This window comes from Lactuca virosa, chromosome 5 (assembly GCF_052849685.1).
Source record: "Lactuca virosa cultivar CGN04683 chromosome 5, Lactuca_virosa_CGN04683_v6, whole genome shotgun sequence".
NCBI lineage: Eukaryota > Viridiplantae > Streptophyta > Magnoliopsida > Asterales > Asteraceae > Lactuca > Lactuca virosa.
This window is the reverse complement of record NC_136430.1, coordinates 328945614-328964934: the sequence shown is the minus strand read 5'-3', so window position 1 is coordinate 328964934 and position 19321 is coordinate 328945614.

Here is a 19321-nt window from a genome sequence, read left to right as displayed (position 1 = left end):
AATGGAGCAATCCAGATATGAGCTGAGGGCCAGGTGGGGCATTCCAGACTCATACTGAGGGCTCAATAGCATTCCAGATACGAGCTGAGGACCCGGTTGGCTTGCCAGACTTGTACTGAGGGCTGGACATTGATAATTCAGTTCGATGACTGATCGATATATGGAGTAAGCCAGACTTATTGTTGGATATAGTGTCTAAGTCCATAACTTTATTTGGTATGAACTTGACCCGACCCGGCATGGTCCATTTGGGTTGCATGGCATTGCAATACTTGGATAGACTAAATGAGAGAATAAGGCACTTATGATTATTAATATATTATAAGTTCTAATATATTAATAATAGTATTATTTAATTAGTATTGATCAAGTATTAATCTAGTATTAATTTGGTGATCAAAGTGAGACTAATTAAATATATAGGGTTGATTATGACAATCATCAATTCTTTTATGGTGGATTACTGATCCATGGTTTATGGGTTTGGTTATAACCATATGGAGCTCCATGGATAGTCCATGGGAGTTACAAACCCATGGGTCATGGGAAATCAAGAGTCATGACAATTAAGGGCATTCATGTGTAAACCCTAATTGTGACAACACTATAAAAGGAAGCCTATGGCTAGCAAAATCGTGACCTAGGGTTACTAGAGAGGGCATAACCGATTTTGAGTGCTAGAAGTATTCTCTCAAGTTATTCCAAGTCTTGTGGTGTTGTGTGAAGCATTTGAGGCACAACATTTGGGGTGCTAGGCTCACAAAGTCTTGAAGGAATCCAAGCAACAACAAGATATGTATTTCTACTAGTTTTATGTTTTATGTAATCCCCATGCCATGCTAGTTAGGAAATAACCTTGAAAAAGAAATTTGCATGTATATAGAGAAAACATAGATTCAAGGTTATTAGGGTTGCATGTACACTTAGGAAGTGTTAGAATGCTCAAAACCCATCAGTGGTATCAGAGCCTAGGATTGTTTTCTGTATACTTGATGCAAAACTGCTTAAAAATCGAAAATTCTGCATTCTGACGACTGGACTCGCCGAGTCCATGGGGAGGACTCGCTGAGTCCATGAACAAATTCATCCTACTCGGCGAGTAGAATAATGCACTCGGCGAGTAGGAGCGTGCTGGGCAATTTTTTTTTCGAGTTTTGTTGCTGGAAATGGATTAAGATCATTATCCCAATCTGTTTTGGACTTGTAAAATCTGTTTTTCAAAATGATAATGATTATGTTAACCCATTTTACATGACTTTTATCAATTTTCAAGTATTGTATATGTTTATATGATTTCTTGAAATTGCTTGACATGAATTTGTGTTCTTATGAGTTTTTAGAAGATCATAGGAATTATATGTAACCTCCATGTGTGTTTAATTCATGATCTTAATGGCTATGATGGTGTCCATAACTTGTCCTCAAGTTATGGATAACTAAGAGTCGCTTCTTTTAATTATGATTAAAGAACTAAAGAGGTTTCATAAAATGAAGAGTCTTCATTTTTATGAACCATTAAAACTCATAAGTTACAAATTGAAGAGACTTGGAATAGTTTCAATTCTTTCCCTCAGGTTTTGGAATTTGAAAAGCCTTACACTTTAATTCCAAATTGAACTCTTAGAATTTTTTAAAGGTAAAATTCAAGCTTTATGGACTTCATTAAATTAATTAAAGTGTTTAATTAAAAGAGTTAATAATTCCATAAAGACATGGTTTAAGTTTAATTAAATTAAGTATAGTTTAATTAATAGATTAAACCACCAAGTATTTTAAATGTTTAAAATACACCCTTATACTATTATTATAATTTTAATTATATAGATATGTATAAGAATATGTCATTCTTACCGTTAGTAGGCCTCATTCACGAAGCCGGTCTATAAGGGGGGTATAAGGTTGTTGCCTATAAAATGGTGACTTAATGGGTGTCCACTCTCACCCACCGCTTCCTTGATCGGTGGAGGGTCGTTAGCCGAACTGGTAGGATACGACTTTAAATACTCGTTAAAAGTATAATGAATTATAAAGTAACTATACATTATAAATTCTCAATCTTAGTTACTTTAGGAAAATGTGAAATTGGTGCTAGCCCATAAAATTACACTTTGTACCTTACCAAGTCGTTAGTGGAGCGTGCGTGGTTAACCGGCACACTAACATGGACTAGTAAGAGTGGCAAAGGGTAACTTGACTTTATTATAGATCGGTGGAGCGTGTGTGGTTAACCGGCACATCGATTAGGTAATATTGTTGAGGGTACCAAGTCAATTTGTATGGTTATTCACACCTTGTTTGTGATCCTCGGCATCACAGTCACAAACTTGAGAGGGCAGAATCGAGATTCAAACATGCCATTGAAAGTTCAATGTATCTCAAAAGATCTAGGAGTTTCAAATCCAATTAAAAACTTAATTATATTTCGTTTTTATGGTAGGAAATTGGTAAATCGTCATTTACCTACCTTCAACTATTTTATAATTTGGATTACGGCATCCCTCTTCCAGTTATAAATAGGTTGTTGGGTCCTAGCCTTAATATTTCATATTGGGTGTTATATTAAGGACTTTAAATCAACTAACTTGAATTTCTCCCATTATAGATGTCTAGTTTAGACAGCTATGGTCTTCCCAAATCTTTAGGAACAAGCTTCCTAATGAAGATGATATACCAAATGGCAACCAAGGTGAAAGATCAATCCCTTTGTTGTGCATTAGTGGGACTGGAAATCATACTTCACTTCCTCCACCTCCTCCAATAAATCTCCTTATCCCACAAGTTTCAAGACATGATAAGTTCTAAGTCACTCAATCCCTATTGGCAAACAAAGTCTATATGTGCTTAGGTCTTGGAGATTAAGTCACATATTGACAAGCCGGGAGAGTCGGGTGTCGAAGTCTCAAGGTAGCTGGCTGTTGACTTGGTCACTCCCTGATAACAGATCACGACATGACCCTTAATGATCTTACCTATTTGCTTGATGATGCTGAATCAGCAATGATTTGGAGCATTGGTAAAGCAAAATTTGATTGGAAGATCAACTTCCCAAACTTCCATGGACATTGACAATGGTAACATTGGAAGTCTCGAAAAACTTTCTCTTCCCAATTGAAAGGGATTGGCCATAGTCAACTCGGTTGACCAAATGGTAAAGAGAAAGGCTAAGTCTGTGATAGTCCCGTGTACCGTTTCCAAAGAGTCCATATGTTTCTGTTGCCAAAGGAAGGGCATTGGTTGCGAAGCTGCCAAATTTACCTAAAAGTCCATAAGGATAGTAAAGTCAAATGTTTGACTCTACTTCAGGTAAAGTCCATTGTCTAAACTCTATTAAGTTTCTATTCTGAGATTCTTATTGCATGATGTGACTGGGTCACATGTTGATGTTTTAAGAATCAAAGAAAAGTGAAGAAACTTAAAGGAAGGATATGCTGATTCTGATCGCGAAGAGGGATTTTGATCGCATGGTTCGGTGATCAGAATTTTGAGCTATTACTTAAGAGTTGAGACATATTGCTTAGGAATAGATAACAACAAGGTTTTCATATGGGTTGTAAGGATAAGTTTTCCGCAAAGTTTTAAAATAAAGAAAAGTTTTGATTTTATTTATTTTAAGTATCCTTACAATGGCATTTGTGAAAAATTGTTGATTATATGTTTCCATTAATAGCAATATTTGAAAATGGATTTGATTCTTTCATTTGTGGTAGTATCATAATTTACCAAATAAGGAAAGATTCTCATCGCCCAAGTTTCAGTTAGATAGAAACTTGGAATCATGCAACTTGTATTGTATGATGAATGAGAAGTTTTCGTCTTTGGGAAATTAAGACTGATTCCTTGTTCACATGTACATGTGAGTCAAGTGAAGGACTAAAAGACTGGGTACACTTGGTTATGTGCTGGTCAGGTCCACCACAAAGGTAGATTAGATATATGGTTATGCTTACGAGTTTAAGTGTAATTCTGAAACATTGGAAAAGTTTCAATGTATGGTAGAATGAATAAGAAGAATCAAATAAGGCAGAAAGATAAAATTTTCTCCAATCTGAAGAGATGGGAGAGTACTTGTGTATTTTGTTTTATGATTATCATAGTGATTATGGAACCATATCACAATTGATCCTCTAAGGACACCTTAGTGTGTTTGTTGCCTGAGGAGAGGAATCGTGAATTGTTGAAATGGTTAAATCAAAAGATAATTCATACTTCGTGCCAAAAACAAATCCTGGAGTTATACTCCAAGATTGTAACTTGAGTGACATAGTCTTTAGAAAGTTCATAACACTTGTCAAATGTAGAGTAAGATGTTTCCTATTCTTGTACATTTGAGATTGGTAAGTTGTGATGTTTTGGATAAAACAAAGACCAGCTAAGACCAATAGTGAGAAGTGTTTAACTTGATAAGAATCCGCACTAGCTCTTGAATATTTGTATTGTCATGGAATGGTTCTTGACAAAGAGAAGTCTTATATGTCAAGAGGATAGTGGGAGTCTAAATGATTCTGAAATAGTTTCAAGAACTAAATCAAGAGTTTTGTTAATCACTAGCCCACGACTTGAGGTTTGTAACCTATCGTGTTGACATATTCTTGTTTCTGTGTCTGTTCCAGTTGAAAGTTGATTATGCTTGTGAGTTCTATGAGTTCTCAATTGTTTGCATAACAACCCGGAAGCAATGGTGGGCATTGTGCTACCAGGTGGCAAGAAATTAAGATTGCACAAGTTCAGTCCATATGAATTTGGAAGTGTCACTAACCTAGTCCTGTGATTATGGTTATGACAAATTCACATGGATAGGAACACATACACCATAAAATCTAAGTGTCATAAGGTTTCTCTTCGATTCATGAAAATGATGGTGAGGAAACGCTTCCACTAAGAAGATTTTAAGTAGATAGCGGTTGTGATATTTGCATTCTCATATAGTTAGTGGAGCGTGTGTGGTTAACCGGCACACTAACTAGTGAGAATTGCAAAAAGTCTAGACAAACATGTGAGCTATCTAAGGAAAGGTGTATGTTTTTGATAAAGTCTTATCAAAGCAATCTAGTATCTATGAACTTTGGTAAGAAAGTCAATAAAGTATTGATTTCTAGAAGTCCAGTAGATTTCTGAGTACATGTCAAAGCTAGTGGGAGCATAAAGTGTTATGCCGGTAATCATTATGCTAGTGGGAGCATGACGATTATGTTAAATATTGCAGGTTAGCAATGTTAATTATAAAAAACAAAAGTTTCAATTCGCCTTGAAAAAGTTGTTTTGCTATAATTAAGGGAGAGGATTTTATACTTCACTCCAATTCTACAAGCTTAGATTGAGAATTTAATCTACTTTAGTCAAGAATATATATGAATGTTATGTTGGAATGGTTTAACATAAGGAAATTCTATATATGTTGCGTTCTCAAAATTCGATTATGATTACGGCATCCCTCTTCATAGTTCGAATTATGAAAACATGGCAAATAAAAATTTTTTATAGCATAAATCATGTCCCATATGCTTTGGGTATAGGTTTGATTACATGTGCTATAATATTCATCCATTATAAATTTTCCAAATGCCTAGGGCATTAAGATGGAAAAAGGAATAGAACTGGAAATGACTAAAATGATTAAGCAAAGTTGTCGAGGACAATCTGAGGTTTACCAAAGATTGGTTGCTCATGGACAATTAGAAGTATAGAGTAAGGACCATATTGACATATTTTGAAAAGAGGCAACTCTTGTTCAGAAGTGATGGTCAAAATGGTAATATGGAATTGTCTCCATAGGTGGAAGTTATTCTTTGAATCTGTGTAAGATTAAAGAACTTAATGCTAAGAAGGATGTTTAAAGGAATGTACTTTGAATTTGAGACTTCATTTCCATGGAATTGTTTTCCATTGGAATACTTTGTAATTTCTGTTGCCAAGTCTTTGTGACTTCTGTGCATAGTCATTACAAGGGGATCATTGCATATAAGTTTAGAATCTAACAGATTACAGTAGATGGCAAGAGTTTGGTATTCTTTCATTTACAACGAGGATTGGAATTGTGAAATGAGCATCATTGGAATATTGTCAATTGATCTATTTCACAAAGAGAGGACCATATGTAAACATAGTATGCATACTTGGAGTATGGCATAATTGTTGTTTGGAAAAACATAGTGTACATGCTTGGAGCATGGGACAACTAATGTTTTAATTCAAGCATAAAGTTGATTAATCGAAACATAAATAATGAGTAATCAATATGGTGCTTAAATAAAAGGTGTTTTTATTTACACTCAAAGTGTTGGGGCCATATAAGATTAGTATTATTCTTGTGTTTCACTTTGCATGTTTTGACTTCCAGAATAATTATGTTATGGTATATATCATATTATTCAAACCATCCACAATCAGTCATATGTTGGAAGTAGATATGAATCAAGACTGTCATGAATTTGGCTTGTATGATTTGTCTAAAGTGCTTTAGACAATGCAATGGTTGCTACAACATTCATGAGTACTCATAAGGGCTGAGTATTGGATTCAACCCACGCTCACTTGCATCACTTCATGGAATTTATCTCGAGTGATCGTGAGACGGTAATATCATATAAATCTTCAAACCTAGAGATATGAGTTGTTGACTATGAGTTGGTTATTCATTGATTGTACGAAAACGCATTGGTAACTCGATGTCATAAAACGTGCCTTTGTGAATAATTCAACAAGTAGTTAGTACAAGCATATCAGTCGAAGTTTATCTGTTCCTTCTAGAAATAGAAGCGATATCTGGGCCCCTCGATGATTTGGTTTTGACTTATGTACCAGGCCCGGTCAGAACCTAATTGATGTGTTCAATTTAGTTCTATGTCGAAACAAATCAGAGATCGAGAAACAAATGCTGGACAATAAGTAAGACCATGTTCCATGTGTTTGTCCGGCTGATATCATGAGAACAGAGGATTATATGATCACTTATCTTAAATGGCGTATCATCATCATCTCAGTTCTGAGAGACTTTGAAAGAGCTACGATTGCTAGTCGGATTTTGAAGTCATATTTGCAAATATAGTTATTAGACTTATCCAAGTGGGAGACTGTTGGATATAGTGTCTAAGTCCATAACTTTATTTGGTATGAACTTGACCCGACCCGGCATGGTCCATTTGGGTTGCATGGCATTGCAATACTTGGATAGACTAAATGAGAGAATAAGGCACTTATGATTATTAATATATTATAAGTTCTAATATATTAATAATAGTATTATTTAATTAGTATTGATCAAGTATTAATCTAGTATTAATTTGGTGATCAAAGTGAGACTAATTAAATATATAGGGTTGATTATGACAATCATCAATTCTTTTATGGTGGATTAATGATCCATGGTTTATGGGTTTGGTTATAACCATATGGAGCTCCATGGATAGTCCATGGGAGTTACAAACCCATGGGTCATGGGAAATCAAGAGTCATGACAATTAAGGGCATTCATGTGTAAACCCTAATTGTGACAACACTATAAAAGGAACCCTATGGCTAGCAAAATCGTGACCTAGGGTTACTAGAGAGGGCATAACCGATTTTGAGTGCTAGAAGTATTCTCTCAAGTTATTCCAAGTCTTGTGGTGTTGTGTGAAGCATTTGAGGCACAACATTTGGGGTGCTAGGCTCACAAAGTCTTGAAGGAATCCAAGCAACAACAAGGTATGTATTTCTACTAGTTTTATGTTTTATGTAATCCCCATGCCATGCTAGTTAGGAAATAACCTTGAAAAAGAAATTTGCATGTATATAGAGAAAACATAGATTCAAGGTTATTAGGGTTGCATGTACACTTAGGAAGTGTTAGAATGCTCAAAACCCATCACTTATGTTGTGGGCTCAAGAGCAAGCCAGATGTGAGCTGTGGGCCCTATAAGCAAGCCATATTCATATTGTGGGTTCAGGGGTAATCCAGTCTTGTAGTTGTGGACCCATTGCATGATGTTATTTGTATATGTTAACTGTTTGGGTCTTCGTTCTTTGGGGGAAACTCACTAAGCTTCGTGCTTACAGTTTTGGTTTATGGTTTCAGGTACTTCAGTGGATCCTAGCAAGGTGAAGGCGTGACCGTACACATCCTCGCGTTTTGGGCTTATCATTTCTGGAAAACTCTGATAATGTGAATGTTTTGAAAACTATGTTGAAAGAGATTCTGATTTTTAAATAATGCTTTGAGAACAACGGTTTTTGTAAACACTTCTATAGAAAAAGGGTTGTTTTGAAAAGTTTAAATTTTATGAAATTTTTATAGATGTTACACTTGACCTCAAACAGATGCTACCTCAGATTGCATAAGGATCACTTTTCTTGTATAAACAATCTCTCCTAAGTTACCTTAGCAATCTTTTGACTTGTCACTTGGATTCTTCAAACACAAGCAGATAAGCACTCTACAGTTAGCTTCGTACTTCAATGTACCACTGGAGATGCTCAATAAATTCCTTCTTGATGTGTTTAGGGGAGTCACTCTTGGTAGCATTCGATATGAACTTCTAAAGAATCTTGGTGAGAACGAGATGTTTTTCAAGAACTCGGAAAAATTCCTTTTGATTGGACTTTTTATTGAGATAAACATATCCAATTTCTAGCTCTTCAATTGGTCCTTCGGCTGAGATTTGAGCTTCAGGAAGCTCAGTGGTAATTTGTGGGCAAGAATTTTTTCAGTTCCGAACAAATGAGCAAACTCCATATCGGATCTGGAATATTCAACAATGTAGTCCTTGAGTAAGTTGATTGCGGAGTTGTAACCTCTAATTCTTGAATCATTTGTTTGACATTCTCTGAGATGAGCAGCTATAACGAGAATGTCGTTTGGATTCATCAGGGGAAAGTATGTGTCAGTGATGGTGATAATGGATTGCTTGTTCCGAGATAATAAGTATTTATAGATAAGACAGTCGAGATCAAACTTTCTTTCAACCTTTCTACCATGACCAACAATCTTGGTAATTCTTTTCCCAGACCACACTTCCTTTTGAGGTCATGCGTTGGTGGAATAGAAGGTACTCAATCTCTCGCGCTCAGTTCAGATGATGGTTTGGCGATCATCTGATGAATGTAAAGGTGCGAACTTGATGTAGTAGCATCCATGAGGAGAGATTGGTAAGTCAAGTTGGTCTGCATCTTTTGTTGGAAGGTCAATGTACATGAAAGGCACAAAATTGATTTCGTTTAAGATTCCTTCTTGGAAAAGAGGAGATATGCCTCGGATTTGGATTGTCTTTTAGAGCTTGGATCCGGATGCTTTCTTCCAATGCTTGCTAAAATAGTTCTTTGGACCAGCCCTCAGACTTTTTACTTGACTTCACTAGGCTGTTCGATTCAAATGTGACCCTTTTTCCTTTATCTTTTGATTGATGCCAAGAGTAGAGATGGCTGAGATGATTTGATGACCTGATTGAGTAATAAATAGCTCGAATAGAGGAGGAACTAAAGGTTCTTCAGGAATTTCATCAGATTTCCTGATAGGAGATCCTTCATCAAATTGAGCAATCCTCGGAGCAGGAATTGGATGAGACATTGGCTGAGTGGCTTTGAAGGCATCAATTGTCAACTTTGTTTTGAGCTTAGCCATGTCGCGAATTCTTTTGCAGACATCTGCTAGAGTTGATGGCCAATAAACTGTTGACCATTTCTTCTTCTCTTCTTTCGAAAGGATTTTGGTGATGACAGGTTTTTCCTTAATAGCTTGAAGTCCAAGAATCACGTCACTCACTAAATCATCTTCATCAACATCATCTTCTTCTGAAGCATCTATTAGCATGATTTCTTCATCAGGTTCTTCATATCAGAGCACAAATTCCGAGACTGGTTTCCATTGAAATGATCTCTCTCTCCCCCTCTTGGATGGGACGACCCTGCCTCCGATACAAGCATTGCATATGATTTCAATGTGTCTAACCAATCGAACACCCATTGAAAGCTCATTTTGATTGCTTGGAGAGAGAATTATAATATCAGATGTTCGAGCTTGAGCTTTGAGATGATTGGAGGTTTTGTCGAGAATGATGAGCATCTCATCAAATTTGCGGTTCGGAGTATCTATAAGATGTTGGGCTGAACGGATGATTTTGATAAGCATCTCCTCTATAACCATGTTCATGACATCCTTATGAAGAATTTCCTACTCTAACCTCTGAATTAGTTTCTCATGACGAACATGAGTCTGCTTGATAAGTTCGTTAGTAGCAGTAATCATTTCTTCATGGATTTTAAGCATGATGGAGGTAGTGGAGATGTAATGATCGAGGATGTCATTGTATCGTTCCTCAACTTCTTCTAAAGTATGCTTTAAAGGAAGAGAGATAAGCTGGTCTAACTAATTGGCTCTATCAAGTTTTGAGGGTGCAACAACTTTGATCTCGGAAGAGATTTGAGTACAAGTTCGAGTTTTGAGTCAAGACCTGCGACCTGCTGAGTGACCTTGTCAACTTTAGAGTTAGTAGTGGTGATGTTATGTTGGAGTTCCAATAAGGAAAACGGATCTACAATGTTTTCTGTAACAATTGAGAATTTTCCAATATTAAACATGTATAGCAATCCAACCGGGAGGTTGTGGGCTAGGGTAATCTAACCGGGAGGTTGTGGACCTAGTATGCAACATTTATGACAATCCAACTCGAAGGTTGTAGGCCAGGGTAATCCAACGGTGAGGTTGTGGACCCAACATGCAATATGTACATTGTTTGGTTGTGTGTTGTACCTTGGGGGAACTCACTAAGCTTTGACTTACAGTTTAAGTTTTATGTTTCAGGTTCTTCTGATGATCGGGGCAATGCAAAGGCTTGATCATGCACATCCTCCAGATTTTATGAGATTTTTTCTTGGGATACTCTGATTTTTGATTTTGACATTTTGGAAACATTTATGGTTTTGTTTGGTTTTGGAAAAATGAAAATTTTACCTTGATTTTTGGGATGTTACAAATGAAAGTGTTTTAACTTTTATCCCTTGTTAAAAAAAACTTCTTTTAAGTGGAAAGATCAAAATCACAAGTAAAAATATGGGAAATCTCCAGAAAAGTCCCAAAGTTTTGGGTCAGTTAATGATCTAGTCTTAAATTAAATTTCATAAACGAAAAAGGACAGGAAACTGGCTACTTTAATCACTTTAACCTTTTTTTACATTTTCAACGACCTGCTGAGGTAGCGCCAAGTGGACTGCTTGCTGAGGTGGCACCCCAAGTTGACTGTTGCGCTTATGTGGCAGTTGATGTGGCATGTCCTTCCTTTATAATTTTAAAAAATCAGATTTTTTGGAGAAAAAAGGTGAGGAGGAATCGAACCCTTAATCTCCCACTTCTAAACCATACACCTTACTATGCAAGCTGGAAGAACTTATTGTTGTAATTTCTTCAAATTTATTTGTCAAGCCGTCGTCATATCTCTCTACACCTTAAAATCAAGAAGTTAAGTCTCGTCCCTCATTCACGATCGCAACATATTCGCCTCTTTCTCTTTCGATCGAACGACGCCTGCTTGATGTCGGCCAGCGCCATAACCACGTTCATCATTCCTTTGATGCCACCAAATGATTCTTGCCAAAAGGTTTTGGAGTGAGTTGTTGAAAGAACAAATCAAGAAAATGAAATTTTGATTGAATTGGTGTGTTTGATCTAAAAAGATTTTTTGAATGAAAATTTTGATATTTATGGAACTTATCTTGAAAATCAAAATTATCAAAATCATTTGAGGTGTTGAGTATTGAAGCAGACGAATTGAATTTTGATGATTCAAAAGCTCAATCAAAATTGGTATTTAAGTCAAAATTGGTGTTTAGTAGTGTTCGATGATACAATTCATACAAATTGGTTTGTCCATATGTTTGGATGACTAAATTAGGTTTCGATGGCCAAAAGCATAAGCTAGAATGAATATTGAATTGGTTGTATATTGAAAAATTAAATTCCATGTCAAATTCGATTTTGCAAAAGAGTCGAAGGAATCAAATTTTCTACTCCACGATGCTATTCACACAAAAATTGGTGATTTTAATTCAACTCCAGAGAAGGAAACGTTATTTCGATGGTGAAGATGTAGTGGTGGTTTCCGTATTTGTCGTCGGAGTTGTCACCGGAGTTGAGATAGACAATCGGAGTTGGAGAAAGACTAAGGGAAAAATAAGGGTTAAAGCCTAAAGGTGTGAAAAAGTAAAAAGAATTAAAGTGATTACAAGAGCCATTTCCTGTCCTTTTAATGAAATTTAACTTAGGATTAGATCATAAATTGGCCCAAAACTTTTGCACCCTTTAACTCTCTAATAATAGCATTGTTACCCTTCTGCAACTCCTTAATGCTGCTTCGGTCCATCAACTCTTCATATTTACACTTTCAATAATTTTAACTTTATGTTCTACAAACAAACACTTTAAATAAGATAACATCAATGCATTTTATACCATACTTTTTGCATACTATTGTTTTTGTCACAAATAGCACTTATTATTTATTTAAATTCAAGATTAATTGAATATTACTGTTACATCATATTTCCAACATAAGACTCTATTATATTACATTGATATAAAATATATTTTAATATATTATTATGATATAAACCCCTTAATCTAAAATTCTAGGTCAGTCATATATAATCAGTGGTTGAAAAAAACTCTGGTTTGGTTGCTGATTGCTTCAACCATGACTTCTTTTTTCTTGGAGTTGGGCCTCCTTTTTTTTCTTTGCTTTCAGTGATGGGATGAAAATGTTGATTTCACATCTAACGGATAACACTCACTGAATCTCCATTCTATCTTCCCAATTGAGATTTATTGTTCAACATCTGAGAATCATTAAAGCTTTTTGAAATTCACTCTGACTCTGAGATTTGATGGTTTGGTAGAATGAAACACAAAGTACACTTACAATTCTCGTGTTTTTAAATTAATAGTCTCAGACTCTCATATGCATGTGCTTTTATGTGTGAAATTTTAGCGAATATGTGTATTCATGATTGACTAGTGCTTATTTGCTAATTTTGTGTTCTGTTTTGAGGAATTGATTTAGGATTCAAAGACATTGGAGAATCGATTTTGGATTTTAGGTTTCATGGCATTTACTTAGTCGTTCATTTTGATAATCTACACACGCTAATACTTGAATGTTACGATTTCTAAATTGCCTGTTGATGTTCCATTGTGCAAAACTTATTGATCCGTTGAAACCAAATTACAATATTCGACGTCCGGTTGATACTTGACTTGATAAGGTGATATTAGTTTCATGTTGCGTTCAAGCCCAAACAAAAGTTATAACAAAATGGGCTAAGCTTAAAATCAATAAATTCATTTTAGTTAATAATTAGGGTACGTACGTCTGTAAGCCCACTATGTAGGTGGATGTTAATTTGAAGTTGGTATATAAATTTGGATATGGTAAATGAAAATTTAACATGTTATATTAATCAATTAATAATCGAATGTTTTAATTGTTTGAAAGTTTGTAGAAAAACTGTCATATATTTGTCTAAGTTTATGACTCAATATTTTAGATACGGTTAAATTATTTAATTGTTCGAGAAGTTATGGAATATATTTTACGATTAGTTTGATTATGTTTTTCATTCATTTTTAGAATGTCAGCAAGGTAAAAGAAGTTATATTTTGATATGGAAAAAGTGGGCGAATCCTGGATTAAAGCCCACGGGTGTCCAAATTAATTGAGAGCACAAAATTAACGGGACAAAAAAAATTTGTTCTCCAGTCGGGTTTTCATAATATCATCTAAGACAATTATAATATCAAACACGTGTTTTTATACTTTTAAGAACCATAAAAGTTGGATTATTTTGTTTTTCTTCTCATGTAGTCAACACAATAAAATTAGTTTTCTTGCAATAAAATTATTCACATTCTATTTTTTATATAATTTCAACTCTTTTAAAAACATTAATACGTTGAAATATGGGCGTGTTTGACACGAAGCTTTTAGAAGCGTTTGAGAGCTTCTAGCTTTTAGCTTTTGACAAAACGCTCCAGTTTAAACTAAAAGTTTCGTTTGGCAGTACGAGGGTTTAGCTTTTAGTTTCAACAAAACGCTCCAATTCTAAAAGCTACTTGATGTAGCGTTTAACAAAACGTTAATAAGCTTTTGAATTTAATTTCCATAATTACCCTTAAAAATATATTTATATATTTATTTATTTTTAATCAATTGTGTTTTTATGTAATTTTATATATTTCAAAAGCTTGCAGCTACTTTTTGCCAAACATTCATATAACAAACAAAAGCTACAACTTCCTGCTACCAGCTACCCGCTACCAGCTAACAGCTACTTTTGCCAAACACACCCATAGTTATACTACTTCCGGTATATAAATTAACCGCATACATGACAATTAAATAATTATCATCAAATAAAATTGCGTACACACTTTAACCTACAAAATATTATGATATTCTATGCGATACTATGGAACATTTGGCTAGTGAGGAATGATAAAATTTTCAAGAAAATCACGATATCTCCAACAAAAACTGCAGATGCTGTCATTTCTCAAACATATGAATGATGCAAATACATGGGTATGAGCTCTATAAACTGGGCAGAATGGAGCCGTTCTCCTATGTAATTTTTACAGTACCATGGGTTTTATTTCCTGTTCTCCTATGTAATTTTTACACATTTTTGTTGTACTATGGCTTAGCATCTTGCTAATGCTGGTTTTATATAAGTTATTTACTGCTTCAAAAAAAAAACGATTAAGTTTGACATTATATTTAATTGAAAAATATAAGAATTTAATCTATGAAACTTTGAGTCACATGCATTAAGTACTAGGCCTAATGTACCGAACACAATTATCAAGAAACGTCGGAAACATAAAACATAAAGGAAAAGTATAGTGATTTTGAGGGTAAGTAAAATAGTAGCTTCATTTACAAATAAATATCAACAAATATGAGTTGAGCTTAAGAAGCAAACCAGAAGTAGAGATGACAAATGCACAATATCACAGGTTGCAACGGGTGGGGTAGACATGGAGCGGTGCTGCTTCTCCGACAGGAAGTGTTGTTTCTCGGCGACAAATGCACTTTCTCCGTTTTTTTATTGAGTTTTGTTTTTTTATCTTTGTCCAAACCATCATTTTACCTCTTCAAATTTTCAATTTTTCTGCAACTCCTATTGCTTTGATAAGTTGTAAGTGTGAATCTGTGAACTTGTTTATCTATTGGTAGTTACAAGGCTTTTAAATTTTCTATTTTTATTTTCTGCAACTTATTTTTATTTTCTCTACTTTAGTATCTTTTTCAAACTTGTAAAAGATCGTTTTTTCTTGTAAACCTTACCGAGGATTTATGTTGTCTATCTAAAGGGAAATGACTAAAGAGGGTAACAAATTATTGTTTTTGTTCATATTTGGTCATTTTTTTTATGTACATTATTTACCATTCCACTTGTTTTTATGTTCATAAAAACCATTATGACCGGCTATTATAGGTTTAGCCGGTCAATTTGAAATTTTTGGCCAATATATGATCCTTCGGGAGACTATATGAATTTTATGTTGAATATATGTATTATCCGACAAAAATATGAATTTTTCGGTGAATGTATGAATTTTCCGGCGAAAACTGGAGTTATTTGAAGAACCTAAACTCGAAGCTGATAAAGGTTCATCCATGGAAGAAAAGGGTTGGTCTCGATTCTCTTTTTGCAGATCTGAAAAAATAAAGAAGAAAAATGGAGAACTCGTTTCAAGGATTCTGCCATGGATGTAGGTGTGTATGTATGTGTGTGTGTCGGATCTGATAAACCCATATCTATTCTCCTGTTCATCATCTTCGTAATCACCCATCACCTCCATTGCCACTTTCTCATTCCAGCAGTCATCAAAACAAGAACCACCGGTTGCCTTCCACTTTAAAACGAGCCAAACCACCATCACCGAACATCCACCTTATACCACCTATTAAATACCTCGAACCACGACCTGATGCAACCCTAAACCCCCTTTCCGGTCGAGCAAACATAAATCGTTTGTTTCTGAAATCGGTTTTAGGAGTGTGTTTTTGGTTTAAATGACACCATTAATAATCTCCATTTCTTCCATGGACGTTAAATCCCGTGAGATCACTACAGAAAATCGACCTGAGCCCCCCTTGACATTGTGCAAAATCGATTTGTGTGTGTAGATCCGAGAACAAAGCCTTTGATTTCGTTTATGGGTTTTTAGATCTGGGTTTGAAAGTTCATCCATGGAATGGAAGTTTTTTTATTTTTGAAATGGTTTGAAGGTTATCCATAGAAGAAACATTTTCAAGATGTGTTAGTCGATTTCTGATATGTGTGTTTTTATATCTGTGTTTTTTGGTTTAAATGATTTCAGGAAAGGATTTGAAATCGCCGGAAAAGTGATGTTCGCCGGCGACTCACCGGAGAAGATAACCGGAGAGTCGCCGGAGATTACCATGTTACCGGTAACCTTCAATAGCCAGTAATAAGGGTATTTTTTGAACACCTACATCAAGTTCAATGGTTAATAGTGTACGAAAAAAAAGTGACTAAACTTGAAAAAAAAATACTTCATTACCCTTTTAAGTCATTTTCCTTTATCTAAATTACAATGGTGTCCATCTAAAAATTACAAGGGTGTCCATATACAAAATATGCTATAATTTCTAAAAATATTTTCAAATCAAGGGGTGTCAAAGGACGCCCTTTAGGAAGCTGCTGGAAAAGTGTCATACAAAACACGTTTAAAAAGAATTTTGATTTACGTTATGAGTCAAAGATTGTAAATTTTGTTAGGCGGCAGGTAGTCATCGATTGAGGTCAAAAGATTAATCGGCTTAATCAATTATTAATTGGGGACCTTAAGTTATAAAAGAAGTTATTTATAAAAAAATATATATATATTTTGACTATGTTTCTAATTTTTACCGATAAATGACCACCAAACCAGACTAGCCTTTGTTAATATATTTTGACTATTTTGTCAATTTTGATCGATTAATGATTATCTAGGTTGATTATTAACTGAATTTGATTGAAATTGACCCGTCTAGTTCTTTTTGTGGCTCTCTCTAAAGGTTGGACGACCCGTCATTTGGACATCAACAATTCCTTCCAAAATGACGACTTGTGAGGAAAAGTTTACATGGAGCTGCCATGTGGTTTTAAAGACCCATATTGCCATAATCATATATGTCGTCTAACTAAAGCTCTTTATTGACTGGGCTTGGCCCAAAACTCACTTGGTTATCTATGGTTTTCTGGCTTGTCAGTCAGACACATTACGATTTGTTCACCCCTCCTCTGTTGCAACTATTACATCCAACTCTATGTTGATGATTTAATAATTATTAGGGACGATACTCATATTCTACAATGCTTTATTGATAATCTTGATCACTTTTTCTCTTAAAGATATGGGAAGTCTAATTTATTTTCTTGGGGTCTAAATTATACGAAACAACAATGGTCTTACCATGTCACCGAGAAAATATATTCAAGATATATTGGCATGTAGCTGATAGGTTATCTATATATACTTACTTAGATTATCATGGCAACAGAAACATGATAAATTAATCTAAGGCAATCAAACAACTAAAACCTACAATGATATTTAGCCTAAATAATAAGAACAACTAGAAGAGAGATCAAGAACACTAACCTTTAACAAAACCAATTTTCTTGAAGACCCTTTGTAGAAGAACTCGAAAATGCTTCAAGACAAGGAAGATAGTAACCAAAGAATATTACCTCTAATGGTTCACACCTAATAAGTCCAAATTATTAGATGTTAAGAAGATTAACCCTTAGAATAATAGAGATCGACTAAGGAACTAACCAACAGAGAAGAGAAACACTTAGTCCTTCTTGCAGAGAAGATTGAGACAAAAAATAAGGTACTAGGGAGAAGGAAAGCTTATTTGAATTGGTAGATAGATAAAGATAATAATTAAATAATCTTAATTTATCTAAGTTCAACTTTCCTTCCCATAATAGCATGGGACAAAAATCCCAAGGCTTATTTGTTGCTGATTTTGTCCCTCATCCTTGTGGGTTCCAAAACCTTTCATTATTCAACTATTGAATAATTAACATTTAGTTCCTACAATTTTAGTTAGTACAAGTTAAATTCAAATTAATTTTAAACTAGTTTCTAATTAATTTATCATCACATGAATAATTAATAAACTATGTATATCTATCATTAGTTCCAATTAACTATATGTGTTCAAATGGTAATATTAAATCACGATATAAATTTCTAATCATGTGAGGACACATTTTAATAATTAACATTACATATATATATATATATATATATATATATATATATATATATAATTTGAATTAACTAATTAATCCTAATTATCCATGTTTAAATAATTTATCAATTAAATCTTTAAATCATGATAATGATTAATTGAATTCAAATTATATGTAAGTTTTGAATTATATATATATATATATATATTACCAAAATTAATTTAAACTATTTAAGCTTTAAAAACCTTGTTCATTTAAAATTTTAGATTTGCTAATGAGGAAAGGATTTCAAATTAGGTAGCCAATACTATCCAAAATAATTTTGGTACTCTTGGAATTTTCGAAAATTCCATAAGTATTTCGTAAATATCCAAATCCAAAATAATCTGGCTTAATAATAAATTCTAGATAATGGCTTAAGTTAAATCAAACCTCTTGGAGATAATTACCAAAAATATTTTACACCATTTTAAAACCACAACACATCCAAGATTTTGATTTTAACCAAATCATTATGAAATTTTCATGTTCTTCATAAGAACATTGAAAACAAAATTTAATTCAAGTTATATAACTAAAACGTACAAGGATCTTTAGCCTAAGAAATAAGAACAATGATAATAGAGATCAAGAACACTAACCTTTAGCAAAACCAATTTGTTTAAAGAGCCTTTGATGACAATCTCAAAAATGTTTCAAGCCCTGGAAGATTGAAACCAAAGTAGATTACTTCTAATACTTCACATCCAATAAGTCTAAATTATTAGATGTTAAGAATATTAACCCTTAGAACAATCGAGATCGACTAAGGAACTAACCAAGATAGAAGAGAAACTCTTATTATGTTAAGTAGATAAGAGTGGGATGAAAATATGAGGTGCCATGGAGGGGTATTTATAGCTTCCGGTTGCTTGGAAAGAAAACTAGTTTGGATTGGTAACTAGATAAATATAATAATTAAATAATCCATTTTATCTAAATTCAAATCTCCTTTCCAAAGAAGCATGAGACAAAAATCTCAATGCTTATCCCTTGCTGATTTTTCGTCCCTAATCCTTATGGGATCCAGAACCTCCCATTA